The sequence below is a fragment of the Octodon degus genome, unplaced genomic scaffold, assembly GCF_000260255.1.
Source record: "Octodon degus isolate 3935 unplaced genomic scaffold, OctDeg1.0 scaffold00017, whole genome shotgun sequence".
Lineage (NCBI taxonomy): Eukaryota > Metazoa > Chordata > Mammalia > Rodentia > Octodontidae > Octodon > Octodon degus.
The window spans coordinates 7,879,784-7,899,898 of record NW_004524593.1 but is presented as its reverse complement, the minus strand read 5'-3'; the positions used below and the strand labels follow the sequence as shown (position 1 = coordinate 7,899,898).

At 37.3% G+C, this 20,115-nt stretch overlaps 1 protein-coding gene across 2 annotated transcripts in view; it reads left to right on the top strand.

Moving 5' to 3' along the window:
• Opn3 (opsin 3) overlaps positions 1 to 20,115 on the top strand; it is a 46,088-nt gene that overhangs the window by 9,343 nt on the left and 16,630 nt on the right. The window lies entirely within an intron of this gene.

Sequence of the window (20,115 nt, the reverse complement as noted above, 5' to 3'; positions counted from 1 at the left end):
CCCAGGGTATGCTGAGACTGCAATTGAGACTGGGTGTGGTGGCGTGTGCCTGTCATCCCAGCACTAGGGAGGCTGAAAACAGGAGAATCTACATAGTGAGACCCAGTAGACCCTAAATACATTAAAAAAAAAAATTTAACTGAGAGTCATATTGGGGAAAAACATTTCTCAAGCTGTGCTGGCACTACATTTACGTATGGTTGAAGAAACAGCAGTGAAAAATTTTGCAAAATGAGGCAAGGAAAGCAGCATAAATATTTTCTATTTACATGGCTTTATAACTAGCCAAACATATATTAATAGTAAAAGAATTCAGGAATTTGCAGGATATATAAGATAATAATCCTGTTTCTAGGAGCCCACTGATAAGTGCAGTTGTGTATTTATAAGCCATTTAAGGAAAGTTACACAACTACATTGGGATAATTTAAGATACTTAAGTAGAAGTAGCCTGAAAGAACTAAACTTAAAATATGAGAATACTTCCATTAGAGACAGTCTAGTATAATAGAAAAGTAGTAAATGCAAAGTCCTTGCATTACTTCTTACCTTTTGTTTAATCTTGGGGAGATTATCTTAGTTTACATTTCTCCATCTATATCATAGAAATAATATTTAACAATTATTGTGGGGATTAGTTAATTTATATAAAACCACACCCAGATCAATGCTAATGTGTGACAGACTTTTTTATAATACTATTTAACATTCCAACTGAATGCTTTATGCAGTTTGACAGTGTTGGAGATGTAATTTGTTTTTAATTTAGGGTTAAAAAATGGGAATTTTACCTTTCAAATCTTTATTCTGGTAAGCAATCTTTCTGCGTATTCTGTGGTGCTAAATAGAATGTTTAAGGGGCCAGAGAGATGGTTCAGTAGAATAAGTGCTTCCTTGGCAAGCGCAAGGGCGTGAGTTCAATCCCCGATTCCACCAATAAATAAATAAATATTTAATAAATAGAATGTTTAAGATTAGTAAAACATTTAGAAAGATGTATTTAATAGAGTGAATAGAAGGACCAGCTGGGTCAATGTGGAGATACTAGGTTCACTTTTCTTTTGATAATGCATTTTATTTCAAATGAATGAAAATGTTACATATAAAAGAAAAATATTTGCATCCCAATAATAGTGGAGAGATTTCCCAGCAATGAGAAGCATCGACAAGGCAGATCAGTTTAGAAAAATAGAAAGTGTATTCTAGAGGAAAGGTGAGCAAAAGCTGTTTGGGCTCACAAATGTTTAATATTTTCTAAAGTGGATGGAATTCTCTAAGGCTTATCCTCCTTAGTGGGCAGATTTATAAAGAATGTAAGTGACCTGATACAAGTAGAAATTCATAGAATGATATTCAAGTGAACTTATACTAAAAGTGAAAATAGAAACAACTTTGACCTACTTCATGCTATTATACTGAGCAAAAATTTTTAAGTGTGCATGTGTTTTCATACTAACAGTATTATATACTAGTAGTCATTAAAACAAATAACAGCAACAAAAACTAGGGGACTAACAATCTCTACGCCTGATCTTTTACTAAGTTGCTTTGAGTAGCATATACCCAGGAAAATATTTCAAAGAAGCTGCTTGCACAAGTTTTGATTTTCAAAAGCTCATTATCATGGGAGACATGAATCAATCTTAGTGTGATGCTGTTGCTATGGTAAACTTATATAGCCTTTACATGTTGTTATATGTAAAATTGTATGCAAAACTAGAATTAAAATGTTAATTAGAATATAAATTATGTTTACTGGTTATAATTGTAAAAATTTAGGTTTCAACATTGAAAATGACAATACAGTTTAACATTATGGGGTTCTTTATTTCTGTAAAATATTGATGTATGTAATAAAAAATAAAAGATTAATTGGCAAAATGGTTTACTGAATTGGTGAAATAATTACTGATTTCTTGAAAGCATCTAAAATTTCCCCTTTTAAAAATATGTTCCTTTTAAAAAAATATGTTCCTAATGCTAGAGACAAAAAGATAATCTTTTTAAAAAAGTGACCATTTTTCAAATCTTCAGAGGAAGGAACTCTTGGTTAGGATGGACTTTGTATCCTTTAAAAGTTTTCTCAGTTGCCTAATGTTAAGGATTAATAGTAGAAATGGTAGCATTACATTGGAGGACACCAGGGTGAAGATGTACTAATAAAATTATGTCCCCAAATCTAAAAATACACCTTTTGGGAGTCATAGAACTCATGCAAATGAAGACTGGCTTGGCAGAGGCCAAGGCTGGACCTGAATAGGGTTTCCAGGGAGACCTGTGCTCAAGACAGGTTTTGGAAGGTCAGTGCAGGCAGACTGTCTTCCAGTCAGCCTTGGAGATCTAGATCAAGGTAATTTATTCAACAAGTAACAATTGAACTCTCAGTGTTGGTTATGAATTGACATTCTACGGAACAGAAATGTAAAAATAGGATAAATTGAGCAACATTTTTTTAGAATGTCTAATACATAAGGCATCTTCTGACCATCACACTTTGAATTTAATGACCACTACTCCCTTTAATATGCAAAAGAAATCTCTGACACGTGATGCTTTGCATTTCTTTGAGTGTCAAAATATAGATGGCCAGATATAGTGGTGCACATCTGTAATTCCAGCACTCAGGAGGCTGAGGCAGGAGAATTGCCATGAGTTCTGGCCAGCTTGGGCCACATAGTGAATTCAAAGTCAAGCCTGAACTGCATAGTGAAACCCTGTCTCAAGTAAATAAATAAAACCTATACACAATCAGGAACCATTTGCTTAAAGGTTAAAAGCTGAATCAGTTAACATCTTTTGAAGTCTTTATATGACCATCAAGTTTCTGGCAACCAGAAGCTTTCTCCCTGGGAAAGGAGCAAAGAGGTAGAAGAGCGGAGGTCCACAAGCTCAAGGTGTGAAGGTTTTAGGGAAGTAGAAGTATAAATTTGAGAATAACAGATCATAAAGCCTCAATACCAAGAAAATCTCTGATGAGAATTAGCTTTATTTGCCTTCATTTTGGTGGATCAAATGGAAATCATGTTCCCCTTGACTTAGAGGTAGTTACTTAGAATTTTTAGTTAAGTATTTTTATCTTCACCATAAAGAGGATTACCGTATTTCAGTATACTTCCCTTCAGTTTCACCGACAACCAAATGTGTTCACATTTCAACAGCAGGGGGCACAGGACCTCTGTAAGGCATGAACAATGCAGTGCATGAGTGATTCAAGTGAAAGAATTTATAACGTGAATAGAGTGACTGAAACTTGTCTACAGCATGGGTAAGAATGCTTTCCTTCCAACAGCTGTGTTAAGTGGCTCTCAGGAGAACTGCATAAGGTAAGAAAGTGCTGCTATACCAGTTTATAGACGAGGCCTGAAGAATTAATAATAACATGGCCTGGACTCTTGCAGGTATTTAGATCCATCAGTAAGACTTGAAGTACTACTGTTTCTTCATCCCCCTCCCAAGAGGGTGAATTATTATATGTAATGGTGCAGAACACATTAATCACTGTGTTCTAAGTGATTAGAACACTTAGATCTAAAAGCAATGACTTCTGGAGTTTTAGAACTTTTCCTTTAATGAGTGTACCGTGGGTTATTCTTTCCAGCTAGAAATCCTATAAGTTAAAGTTTGTATAACTTAAGTGGATTGATGGGTTGGAAAAGGAAATGGGAGTTGCTTAAATTCACACCTGATGGTGGTTTGATCCCCGGCCTGCCATGCTGGCCCCGCCCCCAGGGCACACTGAGCTGGTGATTGAGACTGGGCATACTGGCGCATGCCTGTAACCCCAGTGCATGGGAAGCTGAAAATGAGAATCACTGAGTCTGATGTGTGTAGTGAGACCCTGTGCACCCTGTACTAAATACAATAAATAAATAAATTCACACCTGAAATTAATACACATTATTCTGGTATTGTCAAGAGCTTCATTTATGTAGATTACTTCCTGCTGTTATCCTGACTTGGGCATTTCTTGTTGCTAAATATATCTATCCTTAATATACTGTGAACAGGTGCATACATACATGAAAACAGGAATGACTAGATTAGTAGTGCAGAATTGAGTAGGAAAATGAATACATGTTTGTAGATTATTCAGAAAGATATAACCATAATTTTCTGGTGTTAAGAAAATAATCCTGGGGACATCAGTGTATACAGTAGATTTTTGAGCCAGTTCTCTACATGTCAGGTAAAGCTCTATACTCGCATTTCTGATTGAGGTCTATTTGCTCATTTAAAAAAAAAAAACCTACTAGAAAGTATTATTTTTGTATCTTTGTAAGGGAATCTCCTTATATTTGTTAAAGATTTTATAGCAGCTACCAGTATAAAAGTATTTTGCACAATGTCCAGCTACAAAAGAGCCAGGGATTTTGTTTTTAGGCAATTAAAATTATTGTAAATTTCTAGCTTTAGGGTAAGCATTTATGAATCAGACTATTTGAAAATGTATATAATGAATAGGCTGTTCCATCTAATAATTTTATTCATTTTCTTTCATTAGGGCAGGGGTTCTCAAACCAGGATGTTTATCCTTTGGAAGACATCTGGAGGCATTTTTTTGTTGTCTAAACTGGAGGGTAAGGGTATTAGTAGCACCTAGTGAGTTGTGAGGTAGCTGTTCAACACCATACAATGAACAAGACAGCCCCCTCACTAAGAATTATCTAGCTCCAGATGTCAGAAAAAAATATGTTAAGTATTTTTAATATTCTTAGTGGGTGTACTTTTATGCTCTCCACTTGAGCCTCTTATGTTTTCTGATTCACCTTGTTCAAAAGCATCACTGTTGATAGAAACACCTCTGTATCCTGCATCTCCCATCATCAGCTAATTGTGGCATCTTTTCAAAGGTTTTATGATAACAAACCCAAAAGCAGAATTCAAAATGTATCTTAGCCTTCTGCAGTTGTCAGATGTAGATTAAAATTAATTCCAGATAAATTAGAAAAATTAGAAATGAGGTTATCCTATATGCTGCAGGCAGCTACCTCAAAAATCAAGATTAAAATATTTTAGTGTGCCCTTTTTGTGGAGGAATCCTATTCACTTGAGAGATCATCAGCAGATTAATAGAATTGTATGTACAGAACAATATCCTACGAATTTCAGAGAAGCTAATACAAGATTAAGCCATCCACAATTGAACTGCATTGTGTGGTGGTTGACCAAATAAGAGATGTACAACACCCTGGTGTTTTATAATTCTTAACTACAGAAACTACCCAGCTCTAATGAATTGAGTCAGTATGCTCAATGCAGATAAGGGAATTGCTAGATTATACTGCAGTGTGATGTTGAGGGTTCAATACAATTCAACACTTGTACAAGCTATATCCCAATTTCCATGCTAAACTTTTGGGATACAATGATGATGGTTATAACTGACGTTTACTGAGCACATCCTATATGCCAAATACTTCTAGAAGTTCTTGTTAAGTCTGTAATCCTCATAACAATTGAATTGGTAGGTCTTACTACTACAGATACTTTCAAGACTTAAGAACTTGACCCAGATCACACAACTGGTAAGTAAGTGACAGAAAGCTGGCTACACACCCAGGCAGTCTGACATTGTCCACATGCTATGCATGAGATGTGATGAGTCTACAGGAAGGTGTCACCATTAGGGCCAGGAACCCGAGGAACTACACATTTTCCCAGAACTTCTCATTTCTTTAACGTATTATCTCTTGTTTAAAAGCAGCCCCATACCGGTAGGTATTAATGTTTCTATGTGTAGATGAGCAGCATCAATAAGTTTCCCAAAATTACAGAATTAGGAGTACAATCCCAGTCCACTGAGGCTGACAGTGTTGCACAGTTGGCCATTGTATTAATTGGACTATAGGGGCTGGTGAGATGGCTCAGTGGTCTAAAGCACCTACTTAGAACAAGCTTAGCAAAGCACAGGGACCGCGGTTCAATCCCCCAGCACCACATGCCACCCAGCCCCGCACCCTGGTGGGCTGAGCTGGCCACACACACACACACACACACACATAAATAAATAAATAAATAAATAAATAAATAAATATTTTTAAAAATTGGACTATAAAGTGACTGATAAAGGCATAAATTATAATGCAGAAGAAAGTTATTTATTTTTTATTGTTTTTGGTCGGGGAAATTGGGGAACACTTTATGAAGGAAATGTTATTTGGACTGGGTCCCAGAGGTTGAAAAGGATTCCCTTGGACTGTTATGAGGAAAAACTTCCCATGCAGGCTAAATAGTAGAAAACAAGGCATATGGGCATTGAGGACAAGGCTTGTCAGGCTTAGGCATGCAGTGCCTGGACTGGTGTGGGGAGGCAGGACATAATAGGACAGGGGCAAAGCATTAGGTATTTGGGACAGCATGCTATGGTTGGGACGTTCAGTGGATAAAGAAGTTCTGTGTAAGGTTTTCTACATAAGATGCTTTAAAGGTCACAGAGGGGAGTGAAGGAGGCTGGAATAAGGTGTAGATAGATAGGTAAGGAGGACAGATGAGTGTGGTGGGACATTGGGGAATGAAAGAGATTTGGAGGTAGACTTACAATTGGAAGTAGAAATACGAGACCTGGAGAATTACTGTATACCTCAAGGTAAAAAAATTTAAATGACTACAATTTCATCTGGTATTGGACTGAATTAACACATGACTAAGACCAGTAAGAGGTTGTGAGGAGAATTGCAGTGTTAGGGTTTTGCTTGTACAAGGTGATCTGAAAAGTGATGAGATGCTTGGTATGCCGTACTCATTGATCCTAGTAGAGAAACAATATTCTAAAGCAGTAAACTAGTTGGTTTATAAGACAAACAGATCTCCATCTGTCTAGAGTAAAACTCCAAAGGAGACTCGTGAGGGTCCAAGTTTGCTCAGTTCCTGAGGGCAGCAAAGGACAGATTTAACTATTGAGGTCAGATCACCATGACTCAATTGTTTGTTGGCTATGAGTGCTGCATGGAAGGAGAATTACGATAAGACTGACAAGATAGAGAGCTAAAAGGAGTGTGGACAGTGTCCTGTCTAATTTGATGTGGTGACCCCTTCTGGATTAGATCTGGGTTTGAAAGTGTCCTCTAATAGTGCCAAGTATATACCTTTTTATTTTTTCTTTCAGTCTTCTTCCTGGGCTTTTCCACAAGGGTTTTAATTGGGGATTTTCTGTACTTTGGTTACCATTCTGTCCAACACTTAGGCCAAATAGAAACTCCTCCAGTGGTGGCAGGAGAGAGACAAAGTCCCAATGCAATGACCTATTTGAAGCCTGAAATTATGCCATATACATTTCATTTCCATTGGGCAACAGAAGTCAGTGCCATTTTGGACTTCTAGTTACAGTTATTCCAATTTCTTTTTCCCTAAAGGAAAAAGACATCAAAAGTCATACGACATAGAAACAAGAAAATACAGGGGAAAATGTTATAGAAGCCAAGAGGGATTTCAATATGAGCCTGGTCCAGAGTGTTAGTATTACAAAGCGTTTGGGTAAGCTAATGGGTTAGCAGTTGGTTTGGCAATTGATACTCCATAGTGATGGTTTTAAACTGAGAAGTACAGATGAATCAAATGAAAAATTCTTTAAAGATCACTAAGTGTGTCTCCTATGTTCAGGTCAGTAGGTATACAGAGGGCAATTACAGTTGGATGTGGAGTGAGTAGGAGTTTTTACGTATTATGACACACATTAGGGAATAAAACTAATGTCTGATATGATAATGGGGATTTAATTTCTCTTATGGTTGGTATTTTGGCAGGTGGTATTTAAAGCATTAACATTTTTTACACCTCACCCTAACATATTACTAAGAATTTATCTTGAGATCATCATGAGTGTATGTGAGAATATACCTACATGAATTATAATGTCCATAATCAGCACTTACTGTATATTATAGGCCAAGTGCTAGTATAAGTGCTTCACGCATATTAACTTTTTTTCCCAATTTTATGAATACTTTAGTAACATTACACCCATTTTACAGTTAGGAAATTAACTGGGGGGCTGGGGAGATGGCTCAGTGGAATAAGCACTTCCCTGGCAAGCACAAGGGCCTGAGTTCAATCCCCGGTTCCGCCAAAATAAAAAGGAAATTAACTGGTGCTTTAATTTAGCTTGTTCAAGGTCATACCAAAAATGAAGGATTTAGACAGTGAACCTGGTTTCTTTGATCACTATGTTATATTGTCTTTCTTTTTGCAGCACAGTTAGTAGAGTAGAAGAATATCACTGCTGCTTCTAAAACATGACTCTCATTCTATAAAACCTCAAAATTAAATTCATTGTCACACTGATGTGCAAGGAATATACACCTCTTTGACTATCCCCTTTCTGCTTCAGGCTTACTTATCCTGGGATCTTTTTATCAGCTGAATATCCAACTGACATTCCTTTGACTTTTGAATACATTTTTCTATTTGTCTTTAAAAAGCTAATCTTCTGTATACTCTGTGCTACCACTATCTTCCCAAAGATTTTTATTTTATAAATTAAATATTTAAATTCAGCAAAATACAAAAGATAATTTGTGTCCATTTATCTAACACCAAGGTGAACAGATACTATATGTAGGGGGTTAAAATATTGCAGATAAAATTCATATTTTTGTATTTCCTTTCTTCTTTCCATTCTACTTCCTCCTTTCCATAAATCATTGTAGACATGAATTTAATGTGACTATAGCTGATGGTTTAATCTTAACATTTATCCATTTTCTCTTTAATGGATATCACGTTTCCTATGATAACTAATGCTTCAAAACATCCTTATAACATCTTTTGTGTCACAAGTATCTCAAGCTCATGGAGTGTAGCTTATCTACACCGACAAGTAAATGAGGGTTAGAATTTCAGCATACACATTTGGGTGAGGGATAGGCATTCAGTCCATAACAATTGGATTAAATACAATGTTTCTAAAATTAATTTAGTTTTCTTCTTTTTGACCTTTTTAAGTGTGGCTACTAGGACAACGTAAATAATGTATGTAGCACACAATGTATTCCCACCAAACAGTGCTGTTCTAAGGTATATAATATAGAACTGCTAGGCATGTATATGCTATACAAAATTTCACATTGATTATGTTCAACTTCCTTCATCCTACCCCTTTGTACAATGCCTTTCCAGTTCCCTCATCTTGGTGACCTTTCCTCTCTGAGTGTCTGTTAAGTCTGTATGTCTCATTTTCCACTTAAAATACATGATTTTGTATTTTGGTTTGCCTATTATGTTGCTGTTCCCTTTCTATGTCAAGGACCAGCACTAAGGTTATGGCCCTACAGAGTCACTCAGAGCTTGAGGCTTACACACACCTGGCCTGTTGATTGTCTACTTTGAACTGTGATGTGTCCTGAACTTTTATTTAGAACATACCTTGAGTTTCCTGTGCACTCAGGCGTGATTCTGTTCTCTATCATAGGACAGCACTCCTTAGGAAGGATGTTTTCACTTCACCTCTTTTTTCATGACGAAACTGCTGGTGCTTCCTGAATCTGGTTCTCCTGTGCTAGGTGGTACAAGGGTGAATCTCACATGTACAGAGACATTTGTTAGGTTTCTAAGAGTTCATTTTCAAATGATACCACCTGCATCCATTTTCTAAAATGCTGTTGTCTGGTTCTATAAAATATGGCATTAGGTCATTGGATTGTAGAAGGCTATAGAATTGCAAAAAGGAAAAAGTGGATAGAAGTAAAAACTAAAAATAAGCAAACTATTATGAAAATCAGGCTAGTTATATAAACAAGAAAAGTTGGCTTTGCCCTTTATCTTGGTATTTTCACTGGCCTCTTACTAGGGAACTTTGTAATACTTGCGTCTGGCCCCTGTGCAGTACTTCTGCTTTGCAAAATGTTAACTCAGTGGTTATGTTTGGTTCTTGAAGTAGGGATAATATACAAACAAGAATTCTTAGAATGAAAAGTCAGAAAACTAAAAATAATCCACAGGTATAAGAAGAATATGATACAATGAGAAAAAAAAGAAACACTTGAAACCCTACCATATATGTGAAAGTCATATCAAAGAGAATCATTTCATAGATCACTATGGTTTGTAAATCCATCCAATTGTGGCTATGGTAAGAGCTCATGGGAAAGAATTCAGGGGCTGGAGCAGAAATAGGCTGAATGAGAGAGATGGAGAGACCCACCTCCTGGACTGCTGAATGTGAGCGCAGACTGTGCAATTAGGAGATCTGCCATGCACCAGGGTGTAAGAGTGACATAGAAGGAGTCTTGTGTGCCTGGAATGGAGATTAGGTCTGTGGAGGAAAGCCTGGGCAATGGGCAAATGACCGTGAGATTATATTAAAACGTATTTTAATTTAACTTAGATCAGTTATTCTGATCTAAAGTCAATCAAATTGCCAGTGGAATTATTTACACATACAAATTTCTGGGTTCTGTCTTAGGTCTGCCATATCAGTATCTTCAAGGGCTAAGACTTGGAATCACATTATTTCCCAAGAACTTTGCACCTACCTGTTTCAAAAGTTGGCTTTTGGAAACACTATTACTATTAAGGGACAGAGACCTGCATCTCGAGAGAATTTTACCTTGGGCATGGAGGGAGAGCTAAATCCACAGTAATCCTGATTCTATGATGTAGGAGAGAAGCTTGAAGTAGGTGAATGCTTCTGGGACTCCATTAGGCTCCCAAACCCACCCATTTTGCTTTGTGCTCTTGGGCGTAATACCTTGTATTTGTAAAGTTTTTCGCAGCTTCAGTTTTTCTTATAGCTCTTCTTCACTTGATATTGTCAGCTCAAAATGACTCAGACTCACCAGGAAATAGTATTTTTCTTGCCAATCCAGAATCACCCTAGGGCTGGCCAAATAGCTCATCGGACTAAAGCACCTGCTTAGGCACTTTCAGGGGCAGGGGTTGCGGTCCCCAGGCCTGCCTTGCTGGCCCTGCCCAAGGGCGCACTGAGACGGAGATTAAGACTGGGCGTGGTGGTGCACACCTGTAATCCCAGCACTTCAGAGTCTGGAAACAGAAGGATCACTACAAGTCTTATCTGCATAGTGAGACCCTGTAGAACCTGTAGACCCTGTACTAAATACAAAAAAGAAGAAAAAATCACCCATCCTGGCCAGTGAGGAGGATTTTATTTTATATATGTATACAACCACCTGACAAATTAGTGCTTTAGGGCTCAAGAATTTTGTACCAGTATTATACTGACCATGCTACATAGCAATTGTGCCTTCTTTTAACACTTTGCAGCAAAGTCCTTATCTTCTATTCCCATTTTTTGTGATCCTGGTTACTTTAGGTTTTCTAGTTGATGAATTATACAGAGAGAAGTGTTCGTTCTTGGTACAAAATCAACACTGATCCTTTGGCCATTTTGATACTGTGTACTTGAGTCAGTAGCATGGAAATGGAAAGTGATATAAAATGGAGTTGGTGTTATTACCATCTGCTATATAACCTAAATGTAGCTCTCCTGAAAATTTTGTAAATTATAACATGACTGCATGAAAGTTAATTAAGTACCTTGAAATTCCCTCAGTGTGTTTTGTCTTTTATTTTTGTGGTGCTGGGACCAAACACAGAATCACACATGCTCGGTAAGCATACTACTACTGAACCACACCCCCAGCCATCCTTCATAATTTGCTCTTCTGCGCTACCTCAGATTATCTTTCCTTGGTGCCATATCAGTAATCCAGGAAGAAGCATCTAGAAATTAGACTCATATTGCAGACAAGCTTTTACAGGGCTGATCTGTACTTTATTCATATGTTGATTTTTTTCATATAATGAATTGAAAAGACCTCAAACTCAGGTGAGCCAGAGATATAGTTCAGCACAACAGTGCCTGACTGGCAAGCAGAAGATGCTAAATTTGATTCCCAGTACCAAAAAACCCCCGGGTGTTCCAAGCCGGCCACTGAAACTGGGCTTGGTGGTACACACCTATCATTGTAGCACTGGGGAGCCTGAAACAGGAGGATCATTGTGAGTCCAAGCTGCATAGTGAGACCCTATACCAAATAAATAAATAAAAGACTAAAAAAAAAAGAATCCACACTTTTCCATTGATCACAATGACTTGCTTATTAAATATTGGCAGGGGAAAATCTAACAAGACTCTGGACTAACAGTATAGATGAGTATGCATCTAAGTAGAACCTTATTAATCTTGTGACTTTAGGCTCATTAAAAATCTCACCCTCTTTTCCCACATAGTAATCAAATGGGGGCACTGACTCTGGTCTTACCTGTCTAGGAAGCTTTGGTGAGAAGAAAAGAGAGTACAATTTCTAAAGGCCTGTGATCATCACATCATATGAAATGAGGTGTTATAATGTATTATTGTAGTAGAACATGATTAATGGGAATGCCGTTGAACTTTTACATTATCAATAAAATATTTTACAGAGATTTTTAATAGTCAAATTTATTATATAATGACTGTCAAATGGTATATTTGAGTTAAAACAGGGATCCTCTGGGAGAAAGCCTTAGGAGATGTTTTAAGTTCTCCCTATTGCTGCTTTCTGTTGGGAACATCTTTCCTTTTTACTGCGCATGAGTATTTTTCAGCAGCACTTCAGCTCACTGATTAATTTCAGAAGTAGCCTTGTTTAATGCAAGACAAATGCACAGTCATTTGTTCATAACTTTTATAATCAAGTAACATATGTTCTAATTTATTCATGTGTTGGTGTTTTTCAACATCTAGCTCCTCATCAATTATTCCAAGTGGATGTCAAAATACAAAAAGATATGGTTCCTATCTCAGGGTTTGTGGTTTAGTTAGCGAGGGAAGAGATGAGTATATAGAATTGTAATAAAATATAGTAAGCTGGAAACAGCAGCTATGAAGATATAGTCTGTGTTATGCATGAGCAGAGTGTGGTGTGGACTAAGGTAGTTAAAAATAGTGAAAGAGGACATTGTGTAGGTAATGGAAGAAGTATGCAGAGTTCCTTGAAGGCAGAATGTTAAGCAAAAAGAGTTTTACTTTAAGAACCTTGTGAGAAGTAAGATGACTAAGGGATAAATTTCCCCAGAACAGAGCCGAAGGTAGAATACATGTGCTAATGACTTATTGAAGGATGTAATTCCAAGGAATCAAGAATGAATGAATAGAGGAACAGGCATGAAGACAGGAGGCCAAGTGTGAGAGGTAGCACCTCTGAGCTGGCTCAGCTTCACAAAAAAGCACAGCAGACTTCTTGGGTTTGCAGGACTGAAACTAGTGCAGCTTCAACCAGCCTGAATGGTGGGAGAATATGGAGAATGTGGAAGTAGTTGCAGCACTGGCTTCTTGTCTCCTGACTCACACCAGTCCAAATCTTCTCTGGGAGGCCCAGAAGATATATCATTAAAAAAGCCAAAGATAATGAAGAGGGGAGAAGCCTGGAAAGACTCCCAAGCTACCGTCCAATTCCCAGGGTAGCCCACACCCTGTATTTTACCTACTCCTTCAACAGCCATGCGCCTTGCTTCCTCTGTTAAAAAACCCACTAGACTTGATGGGGAAAATGCACGAGAAGTATCAGTGAAGGGCAGACTAAGCACAGCTGAAACAATAGTACAGACACTAGATTTGTGAGATGCTCTTTGCCACAGGCCCCTCCTGAAGACTGCCTTGTCGAATCACTCTCCTGGGGATTCACTGATCCTTTTGTGAAGGGAGATCTTATTTGGCTGGCTATGCTGCTACACAGAACTTAAGTCCATTTACTTGAAAATTATAATTTTCAAAAAGGCTCTTACTTGAAATTATTATTTTTTAAACCATGGGAACAGGTTTAACTTTCATGCTGTCCTGGGTTTTCCTTGAAAATGAATCCTTGTGTGTGAAGCAATTAGAATTAATTTTTGGAACAAATAATTGAAAATGGAATTTGATAAATATAGGGAAGCAAATAAAAAGAAGGAAATTATTAACTAGTACTAATTTTCTGCCTTAATAGATATCCAGTAAATATGTTAAGGATGTACACTAAGAACCATTCTCTTGGTGTTCTAACAAATTACTTTTATTGATCCAATGGAAATTCCTCATTCCAACAGTCAGAAAACATTATTCCAGTGAAGATCATCTCAAGCTTCACCTGAAATTCTTCAGCTTAACAAAATACTCAGTTTACAAAATGACCTCTTCTGAAATCAAAGGTAAGCACAGTATTGGAGCACAGTTACAGTTAAACAGTTATATTAGATAATTGATAATTAAATCAGCTTTCTATGGAGCCATCCTCACTATCATAAATATTTTAATAATTCCCAAAGTAAAATTGAAAAGCTGCATAGTGAGGGCTTTGGAAGCAGGTCGTGGATGTGCATTGTGGCTCTGCTGTGTATGTATTAACTCTTGACTTTGGCAAGGTACTTTACCCTTTTTGCCTCAGTATTCTCATCTATGCAGTGGTCATGGTTAATTTCTACATTTTCCCTAGAGTTTTGAGGTTTAAGATCTCAGGGGAACTGCTGGGAACAGTGCCTGACACATTGTAAGTACTCTCTAGCGGTGTTAGTGTATTCTGAACAGTGTACCCATTGTTCAGAAAAGAGGTAGGGAGGTATCTGCAACAGATAATGTAAATAAGATTTTAAAGAAAAATTGGTTACTTAATGGAATGTGGTTTTCCAAGCATATTAAGCACACTTCTTTAATGTTCAGATATAAGTACTACTAATTAATAAAATTTCTGTATTTAGCAACCATTGAATAGTTGTTTCCATTACTGTATGTGGATAAATATAATTCAACTCCATTCTTACAATATTATTACAAACCAATGTATATTTTGCATGAACAAGACACAGTTTGACTAGTTTGCGAAAATGTATATCCTCTTAGTTTAGAAGATCATCACTTAGCCACCTTTAAAAGGTCAGGTTTCACAGATGTTTATGTTACAGATAGATCATTTGAAACAGTCAGCTGAGTGATCCATTCAAAGTGACCCACAGAATCCATGAAGAAGTGAGTTATTCACTAGTCATTTCTCCCAAATTTGTTTCTCATTTCCAAGTCAGTGTAGAACCATCCACTTTTTTACCCAAGTGAACAACTCAAGACTCTCTGTGGTTCATTGCCTGCGCCAACTAAGATTCACTTTCTCAAGTTTATTGAACCCTCCCCCTCTCTTCCCTTTCCCTAGTGCCACTGCCTTACTTTGGTTGCTCATTGCAGCTCATTTCTCCACTGGGTTTTCCTATAACCAGACTTGTGCTTTCTCACTGTTTTCCCTAATTGTAGCCAGAGGGAATTTTTCATAAGAAAAATGTACAAAAGAAATATAGAAAGAGGGGCTGGAGAGATAGCTCAGTAGAATAGATGCCTGCCTCGCAAGTACAAGGTTCTGAGTTCAATCCTTAGTACTGGGAAAAGAAAAAAGAAAGAAAGAAAAAAAAGGCCCATAATTTTTGAAAAAAAGAAAAGAAATATTGAAAGAAAATAAGACAAAATCTTTGGGAACTGCACAGTGATAAAAGTGAACCAAAACAGTTTGATGGGTCCTCCCAGCTCATGGGATGCATTCTAAGCTCTTCTTAGGGCACTGGAGAGAGAGTGCTTAGTCTATTTCTTTATTCATAGAACCCTCTGCTTCTACCATTTGGAGTTACTTGCAGGAACCCCAATGGTGCTTGTTCTCTTGGGTCTCCTTGTATTTATATAAGCTGTTCCCTCTTCCTGAAGAAAGATTAATATCCCCTGTCCCCTCACCCTCTTCTTCCACCTGATTAAAATGTACTTAAGCTTTAAGACTCACTGGTTTTGCCAGCTTCCCACAGAAAGTCTCCTCAGTCTTCCTCTGCCACTCTTGTTTGGATTTCTCCTACCCCCTTCTCTGGTGTGAGTGTGTTCTCCCTGAAGGCATGGCTCATATCTAGGTCTGGAGCCTGGGACCCAGGCACTTGCTGTATGTAATATAAACTTGCCCAGAGTCTAGAAAATTGGACTACAAATAAGCTACTCAAGGTGACCAGCTGGTGACAAGAGGAGGAAAATAACTTTGTTCTTGGTTCTACATACATAGTCCCCAGTAATTATGATTATGTTTAAGGTCTGCTCTATCCACTTTCACATGTCCTGCCCACTTCCTACTAAAAGCAATTTTGTTGCCAATTCATAATAGTAACTTTACGCATTGACATTTAACTAGGTCCATTCACATGTAATGCAACACACACATGCAAACACACCATGACACAGGAAGACGTAGCATTTTTTTTTTTTTTTTGGAACCGGGGATTGAACTCAGGCCCTTACGCTTGCCAGGGAAGTGCTTATTCCACTGAGCCATCTTCCTGGCCCCAAGATGTAGCATTTTTTTACCACTGTTCTTCCTATTTTATTGGTGAGAAAATTGAGACTCAGAGATATTAAATTAATTGCCCCAGAGGCACATAGTAATTATGTAAAGAAACTAGAATTTTATCCAGGAACTTGGCCTCAAATAATTCCTCTACAGTAGAATTTATCGTTTCATAATTATTTCTCCTTTTAACTCATTTGTTTCCCATTGCCTACCACAGTGCCTAGCATACTATATATGTTTCTTAATAAGTGTTGTAAATGAATGCACAGTCATCAAGTCTACTGCTAAAAACTGTTGGACTCAAACTGAGATGTAGAAGTAATGTGTGAATGCCTCCCTTTCACATCTGTGCTTTTGTCCAGATTTATATCCTGGGTCTTGAAGTAGCGTCCTTTTTAATGTGATAAATTCTCTCCATTTATCAACTCAAATGTTATTTCTCTTAAAACCTTCCCCAATATTTCTCCAGGCAGAGATAAATACTTCTATTGCATTCTGTAGCTCTTGGGATATAGCTCTCTTCCAGGACTTAGACATCTGTCTTCTCCACTTGGAGCTGCCAGCATTTCAGGCAGAGGGAGAACAGGATCAAAGCAGCCAGCTCTGTGTGGGCCAGTAGGTTGAAGGTGGGTGGTGTGCATCCCGATGTGAGCAGGCAACAGGATTAGGCAGTCATCACCATGGGCAGGGATAGACTCCGTCTTCAGAACTTCTGGGGCACATCCGCCCTTTGTGATGACTGCGCAAGGAGACTTTTACAAGCACCACTTCCTAAGTTCTGGCTCCATTTTTATTTCTTCCTTGAGATGAGCTACTTATTCCCCAGGCACTTTCTTCCTCAGTCACTCTCTCCTACTTTACAAAGGCAAACCTCTCACCCTTCCCAAAGAGGTGAAATCTTGCTGTAGAGTGTGCCGATGAGCAGTATGGGAGGCTCCATGAAGATAAAGGGACACTTCAAAATACTGGTGACAATATTGAAGAAGCGAGTGATCACTCAGGTGGCTCCCAATCCTTTGCTTCTAGCAAAACTTAGTTGTTGAATATAAGTTCCTTAAAAATAATTTTAATAATAAATACTGATTTTAGGCATATAATGTAAGTAGAATTGGATTAAATGTAGAAAAATGTTCTTATAATTAATAAAAATGGGATGTAAGGAAACTCCTATTACTGCCTGAACATATATAAAATCAAGAAATGTATATAAAGGAAAAATGGGAGTGGAACTGATCTTACCTCAATCTAGATAAAATAGTAATCTTAGATGTATTTTCCTTGCAGTGAAGGAAAGCTACATTTATCTCTTATGAAGTGTATTCCTAATTATATTTTCTATTGTCTAACAAAATATTTTGATCAGTTGTATATTGATAAAAATTATAAGCTTAACTCAGTTAATATAAATTGTAACAATATAAATTAAAATGCAATATATATAGTTTTTTTAATTTAAAGATTTGCTTCAAAATATGGTTTTTGCAGAAAAAAGTGAGTAATTTATAATCTCTAAGCCATACGAATATATATTTGGGATAAAATTTTTAGGGGGTTTTGTTCTTGAGGTTTTTTTTTTTGTGTGTGTGGAACCAGGGATTGAACTCAGGCCCTTGCACTTGCCAGGGAAGCGCTTATTCTACTGAGCCATCTCCCCAGCCCCGGGATAAAATTTTTAGGAGAAAGGTGGAATGGACATACAAGTTTAAATTATCATTCATTGTTTTATAAATCCACAAGTATATGCACCCACAATAGCAACAAAACATACACAAGCACAAGAATGTATATATGTACTATATATGAAACTACTAACATTTATGAATCATTGAATACAATGAATATATAAAAAATGAGGAAATAATTTTCTTTTCAAATGTTTATTTAGTTTTTTATTTTTATTTATTTGGCATAGGATCTTGCTGTGCAGCTCAAACTCATAGTGATCCTCCCGTCTCAGCTTCCCCAGCTCTGGGATTCTAGGCGTGTGCTCCACCGTGCCTGGTTTTGATGGCCGGCATGCTGTGCTCAGGGCGGGTCTGGCACAACATACGGTACCGGGAATTGAGCCCAGGTTCTTGCATTTGTCAGGCAAGACAAATTAGACCAGCAAGCCCAGCTGTTTATATTTAAATAATTCTTTAAATCTACGATTTAAGAAATAGATGCTACTCTTTAAATATATAAGGTTATATATACTTTAAAAAATTTTTATTAGTGGAAAACAGTAGAAAAACAATTTGAAAATTTCTACTCAGGCCACTGTCAGCCCTAGAGAAATGGGACCAGTGGCATACCACCCCTTCTAAGCCCTCAGGCATTTTTGCCTGCATATATGTGGTAATATGAACAACTAATTTGAAGACAACACTATGCATTACAACAAATACTGTGAAATTCATATTACTTTGCTTAGTGAAATTCTGTATCATTTGTAATTTTTCTGTTTTAACACTATTTTATACTCTCTTCAAAAAATAAATAAAAATGTAAACATTCAGGCATGACTACATGTCCAGAGTCTAAGGCTTTATTGCAAGAATTAGAGGAATCTCACCTTGCCTTTCCAAGTTGCTCTTCCAACCAGAAATGCTTGCCCCAATCCTATTTCTCAGACCCATTCCATCTTTATGATTCAGCTTCAGTTCTGTTTCTTAATGAAGCCGTTTTCACGAAGCGATCCACTGGGACCTCAACTTTCATGGGTTTTATTGCACCGTAAGTTTAACGTATGATTAGATATCATATTCCTGTCTAATGTTGTATAGGAGTTTCAACTTCATAGGGATGCAATACTTTCGTCTCCCCAAGGGTAGGAATCATGCTGGAGACAATGAGACTCCTACAGGATCTCAACACTGGAAAGCTAGCGCTAATGCAATCTGTGAAAAAGGAGATGTCTCCCTCTGCTGACTGAAGGTGGTATAAAGACAAAATCCTAATCCAAAATTGTAATTTGAATTAGCACTGGTTCTCAAAACATGGTTTTACCACATAATGAAAGAAATAACTCTGTAGATATCACACAGCCTGATGCATTACTAATACTCAGTTTCAGTTTCAGCTGTTGCTTTACATTTGCTTTCAGTAGGATTAAGGAAAACAGTTGTACTGTATTCAATAGGAGTTATGATCAAAAGGATAGTAAATGTTTAAATTCTTGAAAAGTTTATTACAATAAAAGCAATGGTACCATTAGTATTTATTAAAATATTCTCCTTTTCAAACACTCTCATGCTATTTCTTGCCACTTTTTTAATCTTTTTTTTTTTCCTGCCACTTTTTAAGGTGGTTCTGAAAGTCCTGTTTGTGTCTCTAGTTGGACTTGGTGGCAGCCTCTATGTCCTGAATCAATTCATGGACATTGCTTTCATGGTCATTTTGACTTTGGAGAAGAGCCCGAAGTCTTGTGGTGCCAGATCTGTGAGGACACATGGTAATGCTTTTACAGGACTGCCTTTCCTTTGGATGACAGCAGCAACACTCACCCAAGTTTTTAAGGGTATCTCCTAATGACATGACAGAGGACTTCCAGAACTGCTTCAGAAAGTGGGAAACCATGGAATGCATGTTTAAAGGGAAAGGGAGTATTTGGAGGGAATTTATGGCCATGTGTCTTTCACTGTAATAAATATTTAAATATTAGCCATTTATTTCAACCACATCTTATAATTAGGCTTAACATCTGCTCAAATATACATGTAAAACAGTTGTAAAATAGTCTTCACTCTCATCTTCCTGGATTATGTTCTGGAAGTTACACACAATGCAACAAATAATTTTGACTACAACAGAATTAATTGGCAAATAAAGTGTCCATGGGCGAAGAGGAACTGTTTTA